At 45.1% G+C, this 12,664-nt stretch overlaps 1 non-coding gene across 1 annotated transcript; it reads right to left on the reverse strand.

The window, feature by feature from the left end:
* Nucleotides 1-7,599: 7,599 nt before the first annotated feature.
* TRNAH-GUG (transfer RNA histidin (anticodon GUG)) lies at nt 7,600-7,671 on the reverse strand. Its single transcript has one exon. It is a non-coding gene; the product is annotated as a tRNA-His (tRNA).
* Nucleotides 7,672-12,664: the final 4,993 nt, after the last annotated feature.

Genomic DNA, 12,664 nt, shown 5'->3' on the forward strand with positions numbered 1-12,664 from the left:
CAGGTAAACCCCCTGAGCCTACCACCACTAATACATCAAGCTCTAGTGCCCCTAGCAGTAGTGGTACTAATGGTGGGACTGCTGGCAACAGTCAAGCAAAGGGTGTAGTTGGGTTCACTTATGGGTCCATAGTGGAAACTGATGTCATCAGTCCCAAGACAGTTTCTGTCACACCTAGTGGCATTGGCCTTGCCACACTGGCTGCTTGTCCCCTTACAATGGATAAGTACAGGCAGACAGTTTCAATAAATGGTGTTGAGGCCTTGGCCTACAGGGACACAGGTGCCAGTTTCACTTTGGTGACTGAAAACCTAGTGCCTCCTGAACAACACATCATTGGACAACAGTATAAGATTATTGATGTCCATAACTCCACTAAGTTTCTTCCCTTAGCTATAATTCAGTTTAGTTGGGGTGGAGTTACTGGCCCTAAGCAGGTGGTGGTATCACCTAGCTTACCTGTAGACTGTCTCTTAGGTAATGACCTAGAGGCCTCAGGTTGGGCTGATGTAGAGTTTTATGCCCATGCAGCCATGCTGGGCATCCCTGAGGAATTGTTCCCTCTCATTTCAAGTGAAATGAAAAAGCAAAGGAGAGAAGGCCTGAAAACTCAGGATCCCTCTCCATCAACAGGTAAAAAGGGTATCACAGTATCCCCTAACCACCCTACCATTCAGGATACTATTCCTGTGGTGGGAGAAACCTCTCCTGGGGTGGCACCTGTTCCAAGGGAATCATCAGCTGGCAAAGCTGGACTCCCTGAGGTGGAAGTACCTCTCTGTGGGATAACTAACATTGGTGAGAAAAACAGCACCATTTTAGTTAACATGGAGCATCCCTCCAACCCTCCCAGAGAAACTTTAGTGCAGAAACCCTGCACTACCTCACAACACTTAGGACAGCATCCCTGCCCTAGTGTGGAGCTCATAGGACAGCATCCCTGCCCTGCTCCAACTCAAGAGAAACAGCATCCCTGTTCTCTCTTCCAGCCAGATGGACAAAGTTTTTGCCCAGCTATGGCTTTTCTGAGACAGCATCCCTGTCTGGCATTTCCATCACTACAAATAGGTTCAGTGGACAATTCCCACTGCTCTAAACTAAAACTTACTGATAGAAACTCTGAAAATACATCTTCACATTGTTGCTTAGCTAAAAAACTTCAAACAGGGTGGTTTACATCCCCACAGGGAAGTAACCATATAGTGGATGATAAAGGGAGTAACCAGTCTATTGCAGAGCTACTCTCTACTTATCACCACTTAGACAATAAAGTCTCAACTGGCCAAGGTTAGCCTTATTGTCCTTCGTTTAGGGGGGGGTTGTGTGAGAAGGTAGCCTCTTTCTAGCCTTGTTACCCCCACTTTTGGCCTGTTTGTGAGTGTATGTCAGGGTGTTTGTCACTGTTTTCACTGTCTCACTGGGATCCTGATAGCCAGGCCTCAGTGCTCATAGTGAAAACACCATGTTTTCAGTATGGTTGTTATGTGTCACTGGGATCCTGCTGGTCAGGACCCCAGTGCTCATAGGTTTGTGGCCTATATGTATGTGTCACTGGGACCCTGTCACACAGGGCCCCAGTGCTCATAGGTGTGCATGTATATGTTCCCTGTGTGGTGCCTAACTGTCTCACTGAGGCTCTGCTAACCAGAACCTCAGTGGTTATGCTCTCTCATTACTTTTAAATTGTCACTAACAGGCTAGTGACCAATTTTACCAATTCACATTGGCTTACTGGAACACCCTTATAATTCCCTAGTATATGGTACTAAGGTACCCAGGGTATTGGGGTTCCAGGAGATCCCTATGGGCTGCAGCATTTCTTTTGCCACCCATCGGGAGCTCTGACAATTCTTACACAGGCCTGCCACTACAGCCTGAGTGAAATAACGTCCACGTTATTTCACAGCCATTTTACACTGCACTTAAGTAACTTATAAGTCACCTATATGTCTAACCTTTACCTGGTAAAGGTTAGGTGCAAAGTTACTTAGTGTGAGGGCACCCTGGCACTAGCCAAGGTGCCCCCACATTGTTCAGAGCCAATTCCCTGAACTCTGTGAGTGCGGGGACACCATTACACGCGTGCACTACATATAGGTCACTACCTATATGTAGCTTCACCATGGTAACTCCGAATATGGCCATGTAACATGTCTAAGATCATGGAATTGCCCCCTCTATGCCATCCTGGCATTGTTGGCACAATCCCATGATCCCAGTGGTCTGTAGCACAGACCCTGGTACTGCCAAACTGCCCTTCCTGGGGTTTCACTGCAGCTGCTGCTGCTGCCAACCCCTCAGACAGGCAGCTGCCCTCCTGGGGTCCAGCCAGGCCTGGCCCAGGATGGCAGAACAAAGAACTTCCTCTGAGAGAGGGTGTGACACCCTCTCCCTTTGGAAAATGGTGTGAAGGCAGGGGAGGAGTAGCCTCCCCCAGCCTCTGGAAATGCTTTGTTGGGCACAGATGTGCCCAATTCTGCATAAGCCAGTCTACACCGGTTCAGGGACCCCTTAGCCCCTGCTCTGGCGCGAAACTGGACAAAGGAAAGGGGAGTGACCACTCCCCTGACCTGCACCTCCCCTGGGAGGTGTCCAGAGCTCCTCCAGTGTGCTCCAGACCTCTACCATCTTGGAAACAGAGGTGCTGCTGGCACACTGGACTGCTCTGAGTGGCCAGTGCCACCAGGTGACGTCAGAGACTCCTGCTGATAGGCTCCTTCAGGTGTTAGTAGCCTTTCCTCTCTCCTAGGTAGCCAAACCCTCTTTTCTGGCTATTTAGGGTCTCTGTCTCTGGGGAAACTTTAGATAACGAATGCAAGAGCTCATCCGAGTTCCTCTGCATCTCCCTCTTCACCTTCTGATAAGGAAACGACCGCTGACCGCGCTGGAAGCCTGCAAACCTGCAACATAGTAGCAAAGACGACTACTGCAACTCTGTAACGCTGATCCTGCCGCCTTCTCGACTGTTTTCCTGCTTGTGCATGCTGTGGGGGTAGCCTGCCTCCTCTCTGCACCAGAAGCTCCGAAGAAATCTCCCGTGGGTCGACGGAATCTTCCCCCTGCAACCGCAGGCACCAAAAAGCTGCATTACCGGTCCCTTGGGTCTCCTCTCAGCACGACGAGCGAGGTCCCTCGAATCCAGCGACACTGTCCAAGTGACCCCCACAGTCCAGTGACTCTTCAGCCCAAGTTTGGTGGAGGTAAGTCCTTGCCTCACCTCGCTGGGCTGCATTGCTGGGAACCGCGACTTTGCAGCTACTCCGGCCCCTGTGCACTTCCGGCGGAAATCCTTTGTGCACAGCCAAGCCTGGGTCCACGGCACTCTAACCTGCATTGCACGACTTTCTAAGTTGGTCTCCGGCGACGTGGGACTCCTTTGTGCAACTTCGGCGAGCACCGTTTCACGCATCCTCGTAGTGCCTGTTTCTGGCACTTCTCCGGGTGCTACCTGCTTCAGTGAGGGCTCTTTGTCTTGCTCGACGTCCCCTCTCTCTGCAGGTCCAATTTGCGACCTCCTGGTCCCTCCTGGGCCCCAGCAGCGTCCAAAAACGCCAAACGCACGATTTGCGTGTAGCAAGGCTTGTTGGCGTCCTTCCGGCGGGAAAACACTTCTGCACAACTCTCCAAGGCGAGCGGGATCCGTCCACCAAAGGGGAAGTCTCTAGCCCTTTTCGTTCCTGCAGAAACCTCAGCTTCTTCTGTCCAGTCGAAGCTTCTTTGCACCCGCAGCTGGCATTTCCTGGGCCTCTGCCCATCTACGACTTGCTTGTGACTTTTGGACTTGGTCCCCTTGTTCCACAGGTACCCTAGATTGGAAATCCAGAGTTGTTGCATTGCTGGTTTGTGTCTTTCCTGCATTATTCCTCTAACACGACTACTTTGTCCTTAGGGGAACTTTAGTGCACTTTGCACTCACTTTTCAGGGTCTTGGGGAGGGTTATTTTTCTAACTCTCACTATTTTCTAATAGTCCCAGCGACCCTCTACAAGGTCACATAGGTTTGGGGTCCATTCGTGGTTCGCATTCCACTTCTGGAGTATATGGTTTGTGTTGCCCCTATCCCTATGTTTCCCCATTGCATCCTATTGTAACTATACATTGTTTGCACTGTTTTCTAAGACTATACTGCATATTTTTGCTATTGTGTATATATATCTTGTGTATATTTCCTATCCTCTCACTGAGGGTACACTCTAAGATACTTTGGCATATTGTCATAAAAATAAAGTACCTTTATTTTTAGTATAACTGTGTATTGTGTTTTCTTATGATATTGTGCATATGACACTAAGTGGTACTGTAGTAGCTTCACACGTCTCCTAGTTCAGCCTAAGCTGCTCTGCTAAGCTACCATTATCTATCAGCCTAAGCTGCTAGACACCCTATACACTAATAAGGGATAACTGGGCCTGGTGCAAGGTGCAAGTACCCCTTGGTACTCACTACAAGCCAGTCCAGCCTCCTACACCCTCTCCCGCTCATTCTATTTCTGGTCAACAAACTGCATCAAAACAAACTCAAACTCATACTTATAGCACCAACGTGGGCACGTTAACCATGGTACACCACATTGCTAGACCTGTCAATAGTACCAAACATCAAATTCCCTAACAGACCGGACCTGTTGACACAAAACAAACAACAGATCAGACACCCCAATCCAGCAATGCTCAATCTAGCAATCTGGCTCCAGAAATCTTAGAGTTTGGATATCCACATCTTCCACCAGAATGTATGGAAGTGATTAAACAGGCAAGAAAACCTACCACCAGGCAGTGTTATGCAAACAAATGGAAATGATTTGTTTTCTACTGCCAAGCAAAACACATAACACCCTTAGACGCAACCATACAAGACATTGTAGGCTATTTACTCCATCTACAAAAAGCAAATTTAGCTTTTTCATCCATTAAGATACATCTCACAGCAATATCTGCGTATTTGCAAAATAGACAAACCAAGTCTCTATTTAGAGTGCCTGTCATCAAAGCTTTCATGGAGGGTCTAAAACGCATCATACCTCCAAGAACGCCACCAGTACCTTCATGGAATCTTAACATTGTACTCACACGACTCATGGGTCCACCCTTTGATCCCATGCACTCCTGTCAGATTCAATTCCTAACTTGGAAAGCAGCATTTCTAGTGGCTATCACTTCATTATGAAGAGTTAGTGAAATACAAGCATTCACTATTGAACAACCCTTTATACAAGTACACAAACATAAGGTTGTACTTCGCTCAAACCCTAAATTTCTACCTAAGGTCATCTCACTGTTTCATTTACATCAAACAGTGGAACTTCCAGTCTTCTTCCCACAGCCAGACTCAGTGGCAGAGAGAGCACTACATACATTAGATATTAATTAAGAGAGCTTTAATGTATTACATCGACAGAACAAAATCATTTAGGAAAACTAAACAGTTGTTTGCTGCATTCCAAAAATCCCATACTGGTAATCCTATCTCAAAACAAGGCATAGCCAAATGGATAGTGAAATGTATCCAAACTTGTTACCTAAAGGCTAAACGACAGCTGTTAATAACACCAAAAGCACATTCCACTAGGAAAAAAGGAGCAACAATGGCATTTCTAGGAAATATACCAATGACAGAAATCTGTAAATCAGCCACTTGGTCAACACCCCATACATTTACCAAGCATTACTGTGCAGATGTGTTAGCAACACAACAAGCCACAGTAGGACAGGCTGTACTAAGAACACTATTTCAAACAACTTCAACTCCTACAGGCTGACCACCGCTTAGGGGAGGAGAACTGCTTTGTAGTCTATGCATAGCATGTGTATGTGCAGCTACACATGCCATTGAACTGAAAATGTCACTTGCCCAGTGTACATCTGTTCATGGCATGTTCCCCTGCAGATTCACATGCACCCTCCTTCCTCCCCGGGAGCTTGAAGCCGTTTAAGTTACATTTAAATTTGTACATATGCATATACATCTCTATTCCATTGCATGGACATCTCTTTCTTTACACTCCATCACTCCTACCTTACCCTCTGCGGGAAAACAATCTAAGATGGAGTCGATGCCCATGCGCAATGGAGCCGAAAAGAAGGAGTCCCTCAGTCCCGTGACTCGAAAATACTTTGTCGAAGAAAAACAACTTGTAACACTCCGAGCCCAATACTAGATGGCAGGACCTGTGCATAGCATGTGAATCTGCAGCGGAACATGCCACGAACAGATGTGCACAGTGTAACTGACATTTTCCTTATATACCCTGTAACTCCAAGAGCTTCTTCAGTTGAAATGCTTCTAGTTATGACTGATGTGGAGCTGAGCTTCCCAAGATCACACACAGGAGTAGAAGTGTTATTAGAACTATGGTTTCGGAGCACAGTTTATAACTGTTGTACCTAATCGCTTTTGATATCTCTAGTGCGGTTCCAACTGGCATGAGGCGAAGGGCATGATGGGTGTGGGGCACAAAGGGTATGTTCTTCCTTTTTACCCCCCCTCCCTTTATTTGCTTGGTGCATGAAGATGAAGATGCAAGGTTAAGCAACATGTTATTTTCACATTTGAGCTAATTACATATATGATTGTGTATATTTATCGGAGCCTGCAGTTCACAAACAACAAGCGATTTGTATAGGGTTGATTGAAAGTCTCCAAGGCTTGTCCCTGTCCCCCCCAGAAATGTATTGTCTCCTACACCCCTGCTTATGACTACTGTCACCTTACTGTAATTAGTGTGGCAAGGGTGCCATGGGCTCTCAAGTTATAAGTTGAAAAATGTCCCACCCAGATCCCCCACCGATTTTGGGTAGCGAAAACAGCTACATTCCAGGTGCACTCGATCCCTCAAATCAGTGCTTAATTTGTGCTTGTTGTTTCCAGTGCTGAGCACCGGCACTTATTATTTGGGCCAGCGCTTAGTCTTCTGCCTCAAGCAATTGCTGGGAGCCAAAGGCACATTTGGGAAAGACGGAGCAAAAAAAAACGAAAAAGCGTCACAATGAGACAAAGCAGAAAGCTGCTGGAGTGAGCTGAAGGGGCAGGGAGTGGCTTTATATGGATTGAAGAGGCCCGAGATGGCTTCAGGATTAGCCGCCTCAGTATTCGGTGCTCCTGCAGCTTTCTATTTACAAATTAAGCACTGCCTCAAACTCCTGAGATTCCATAGCACTGCACCTGCGGACTGATTTCCACCACACAGATAACAAAATACAAAGATCCCTGTTAGAAGACGATGTTATATATGGAATGACTGTAATACAATATATGATTATAGAAAATGGGACACAAAGCAGACTGAGTGCATGTGATTTGCTTCTTTGAGCTGTCGATTTAGAATCATTAGACTGAGCGCTTGTTATTCAATAAGTGTCGTAAATCAAACTACTGCTTCTAAGTAGCAATTGAAATGTGCCTACCAATGTGGATAACGGTTAACAACATTGACGCAGTGAGTCAATAACGCAGAATAAACGTAGAGTATTGTATTTGTTTACTTGATGGGTTAATATCCGACGGAATTCTTTCAGCAGTATGAAAAGATATGTTTTGAAATCCTAGAAAAAGAAAATATTTAAAAAGACTGCCCAACTGCCGTGACATTGCCACCCGCAATGCCGTGACTCGGATTTGAACCGAGGTTGCTGCGGCCACAACGCAGAGTACTAACCACTATACGATCACGGCGAGCTACTTGGGCCTAGTTGTAGTTCCCACCTGTGGTTCTTATAGACCGGTGTCACGCCCGCTCCTGTCTCCCAGAGGTTCTGCACATTAGAACCTCTTCCTTGCGCTGGAGTCAAATGAAAGATGTTCTCTTTTTATTCTGGGCGACGCGCAAATCCAGCAGATCCAGGAGTTCGTTCTCCCTCCTCTGTAAAGCCAGTCCAGCCAAACTGGTGCACCTGTCAAGCGTTCCCTGCCTGCAGCGATCACAACAGAACATTGGATGTCTCACCCTGTTTATAGAACGCAGGAGAGGGCGTGGGAAAGGACGCGGTGCAGACGCAGGGCCTAAACACAGTTGCAAAGCTTAAGACCAGAAATGCACATGTGGAAGTTTCCTGCTCTGAGAATTAGCATTTCTGTTACATGCTCTGACCGCGTTATGTCACCAAGCGAAGGCAAATGTAGTGTGTATACGTTCAATGTAAACAAAGAAGAGTGTACAACTAAAAAGCCTTCACGCTTGCCTAGTATGTGGACAACGTGGATACAAGTTTTAGTTGACAATGTAGCGCCATGTTAGTGTTTCAGATGAGGGCGCCACGAAGAGAAGTAGGCGCTGAATGTGGCAGGCATGGAGCTCCACGCAGCAGGCACCAGGCGAGAGGGATGACGAAAGGGCTCACATACAGCCGAGAACCGCACTTGGAAGTTCGTGTATGTCCACTTACGCCAGAACACGCATGTCCCACGCGTCTCAGATACCAGGTGGCTCATTGTAGTACACGTGCATCATTACGTATTTACACAATCACTTCTTCACGTGGTGAGCATTTGATTGGAAGGTCTTATCTGCATATGACGTTACCCTCGTGGCTAATTGTGGAGCTTTAGCGACCCCCTTATGTGTGAGTAGAGTGCACCCTGATCAGTATGTGGCCATCACGTGTCTGCAGGCGGTAGTGCACCCATGGCTGTCTGTTTGGAATTATTATATCAATAAATGGCAGTCTTATCATGCCTGTGTATGTCATAATCTTCCATGGCATACCATCCCTGCCATAAAGAGCCCCGTGTGGCATCCATTGCGTCACGGATGACAGGCGCGAGATTGCTTCCGATGTTCCTCTAACCGTCCTGTCTGCAGAAGCGTAAAAGAGTCATTTTATTCAACGGGCGCCTCAAACCCAACCTGCTGTGATGGCAGAGCTGAGAGACGTGTCTTCTCGGCCTTTTAGGTTGTTGGCAATTGCTATCATGTTTATTCTGTTCCATGACGTGTCTTTAAATTATTGGTTTTCTCTGTAATGGATATTTTTTAACATACACACTGATCAGGGATATAATGATCACGTCTTACTCAGCGCTATGTAAAATTATGTAAATAACAAATAAAAAAACGACAGGTTTTGGTGAGGCAAAGGAAGTAAGCGTCGAGCACCGTTGCTAATCACATTCTCACCGGAGGACACTGCCTCATTCCTGGCCAGACTAACATACCACAGGCAGCCCAAACAAGATATGGAAAAAGTTCCACTTCTGCATTAAATGAAAATAACCTTAGAGTTCTGTGACATTACATAGACACTTGGACTCTGACATGCTGACTACATATGTTCATAGACCTCACCAATGGCTTTCATCATTATAACGCACAACTGGTGGTGCCCATATGTATGGAGCAAGAAACCATGCAGGATTAGAGATCAGCAGTGCTGGAATTAGAAAAAAAATTCTCCAGGATCCCATACATTGGGGTCAAGTGGTGGTAGAGGAAAGGGGGTGGAGTCACGAGGGGCAGAGTTTGAAAAGCAGAGTCCGAAACTCAATTTCTCTATTCATTTTTAGAAAAATCTGCTGCAAAGAAACTGACAGTAAGTACATATGTGACAGTAAATCTAGCTTTATTAATTCATCAGAAAGAGGCAGCATTTTAACATACAGTATTATTCAATTAAGACACCTGCTGCAGATCTTTGTGTGCCCAGCAATTCTGAGGAGATTATAATCAGTGCTCCCAGTTTTCCGTTTTTACTGACGTTTACTGTTAAATACAGACAGAAAAGTATTTTTTTCCTGTCTATGTTTATTTTTAAATACTGAAAAATACGAAAATAGGCTTCTTTGATGATTTTCAGTGCTGTCAATCACAGGACAGTAGTTGTACAGAGGTAGGGGAGTTGAAAAAAGACAATAGATTTCCTTTCAGGGCTTTATTAAGTGCAGATGTACAGTTATTTCTAATATTCTAAAATGCAAGTGTTTTTTTAGATAAGAGTGTTCTATATACCACTGAAACCTTTTGGACATTCAAATGGGAGTATATATTTATCAGTTACATATATGTGGAAAAAAGTCCATTGCAGCTTTATTCATCGAGTAAGCACGAAATTTAAATTGATAAATACAGAAAAATGTGCGAAATATAAATATGGATAAATACAGACAGAAATGTTGAAAAAATAAATACCATAAAACCGGGAGCCCTAATTATAATATAAAAGCGGCAAGAAAACTAGCGCTAAATGAAGTTCTTGGAGCGTTTTGTCCAATCACAGTTTTGACTCATAAATAGGACTCCACGGTTTTGTGGTTTTTTTTTTTTTAGCATTTCTGTCTGTATTTATCCATATTTCGTTTTGGCCATCTGATTGGTATTTAACCATATTTGTTTTGAGTTCTGAGAACAAATGAGTTGTAAAATGGTGCATATCCAGATTTATTCAACTGACAAACATGCGCTAATACTTTGATGCCTGTCGCGTTTCAGCAAACTAAGCAGCCAAATATAGCAAACCACTACACCGTCAGGGAAATGCCAGAATTATAGTACAATTTTTTGTCAACGCGCCTCTATTTAGGGACATCTCAACCTTTTTTTTAACTTCCCATTCTGTCTGTCTGCACAGCTGTTCTCTTAGAATTCACAAAGGACAGCATGGAGAGACACGCACAGGAAGCACATTTTTTAGTATTTTTCCAATTTTAAAAATAAATATGGACAGGAAACATTGTTTTCTGCCTGTATTTATCTGTAAAAATCAGTAAAAACTGAAAACTGGGAGCCTTACTCATAATGTAGCAAAGAGGGTTAATGTGCTTCCTGAAAAGCCCATTGTGTAACACGAAGATCACAGACTGGTATTTTATGTAGATAGGTGAGTGAACTACTGCTTTTTGATGCCGAGGTAATTTTCTTATTTCCAGGTCATAAGTTGCAATTGTTCTAACACAGCACAGTGATCTATTTACCAGCATCAGGGTGCTCCATGCAAACTTTAGGTAACAGTCAGATATGTATTGTGTTTTTTTTCAGTACTATAAGATTTTAAAGAAGAGTTACTTTGGGAAGTAATGCAGTCTTTTTCGTACAGACAACCACATATCACAGTGATATATTGTATATCCTGACTTTTTGTTTCTCTCAACCATTCACCAGCGGCTGCTGGCATGTAGGAAGAGTGGGTTGGGTGGGAAAAATGTGGTGTTGGTGTGTGCATGCATGCAAGGTGAGTGGTGTGTGTAAATAAAAAGAAAAAAAAAACTTACCTTGCTTGCTGCACTACGTACAACATCCTCCTCGCTCCGGTCTCCTCAGGCTCCAGAAAATTCCCCTAAGCAATCCTTGTGCTGCTCTCATGCTGGTAACCAGCATGAGAAAAGTGCCAGGATTAGAGGGAGCAGCCTCTCGCAGCACTTTCAAGAGCCCTGGAGGCCTGGGTTTTCTCTAACCCAGCGATCTTAAGACAGAAAAGTTACAGAAGTTTAGAATGTGCGTTTGGCTGGCCGTCGCAAGACAGCTGGCCAAAAAGACATGCACACTTTAAACTATGCACAGCTCACTGTTGCCACTAAGCAGCAGCGGCCCGCCCTGTCCTGACACTCGGTTCAGGACAGGAGGATGGAAAATAAAATGGTAATAAATTCATTTTATTACATTTTATTTTTCATCCTTCGGGGGCATTTAAGGAAGAGGGGCAACGCTCCTCCATCCTAATGGAAGAGCAGCTCCTGCCATTCACCCTTAACATTTTGGGCCGGTTATGAGTCTGATGGTACAAAAACCGCCAGACTCGCGCTGGAGGTCAGACCACCGCAGCTGTGGCGGTTTGCCCGTCATATTACAAGATTGGCAGTCAGTGCTGCCAAAAGACCTCCATCTTCACCAGGATCTCTGATCACCACAGGATGACGATGGTTGTGATTGTAATCAGCCATGGTGGCACTGAAGTCAGCGCCACTGTGCTGATTAGAACCATGTTCTAATCAAGCAATTTCATGGCGGTTCAAACGCCATGAAAAGGCTGGTGGAGGACAAGTGCCACAGGGGAGCCCCCGCACTGCCCACGACATTGTCCATGTGGAGCCGAGTCGAGTCCAATGCTACTGCACATTTTCCACGGGGCTGACGGGCATACCAAGGTTTCTGTTGGTCAGCCAAGTGGAAAACTCGTAATGGGGTTGGTGGGGAGACCACCAGTTCCGCCGCGGTCTCCTCACCATGGTGCTGGTGGTCGGGCTTTCCCACCGCCAAACTCATATCCAGGCCCATAATATCTACAAGTATGAACAACATCTGATTCCTACACCTTATAACCCTCATTGTCTTATATTTCTTTTCCTGGACCTTTATTTACACACCTATGATTTGTTGTGCCTCTGTGTGTGACTTAAAGCATTCTGACACCCTACATTGGGATGAGTAGTGCTATAAAATAATTCAAGTACACTAGGTGCCGTTGAAATTATTATTTGTGTAATTACTCATATGTATAGCTACATCTTGCATTCTGACAGCACACGCACATCTCATACATAGGACGTTGAACAAAGTCGAAAGCCTACTCTTCCAGGTCATAATTTCTGTAAACATCCTTGTGAAGTGATAAGTTTATGCCTTTGTTTCCTTGGCATCTATTTGCTAGGCTCCAGTTGGCTTCCAGCCAAGAGGATAGTTGAAATAAAGAACATCATATGACCTTTTAAATCATGATTTTGTTTTAGGCCAAGTTGG

The sequence above is a fragment of the Pleurodeles waltl genome, chromosome 12 (genome assembly GCF_031143425.1).
Source record: "Pleurodeles waltl isolate 20211129_DDA chromosome 12, aPleWal1.hap1.20221129, whole genome shotgun sequence".
NCBI classification, from domain to species: Eukaryota; Metazoa; Chordata; class Amphibia; order Caudata; family Salamandridae; genus Pleurodeles; species Pleurodeles waltl.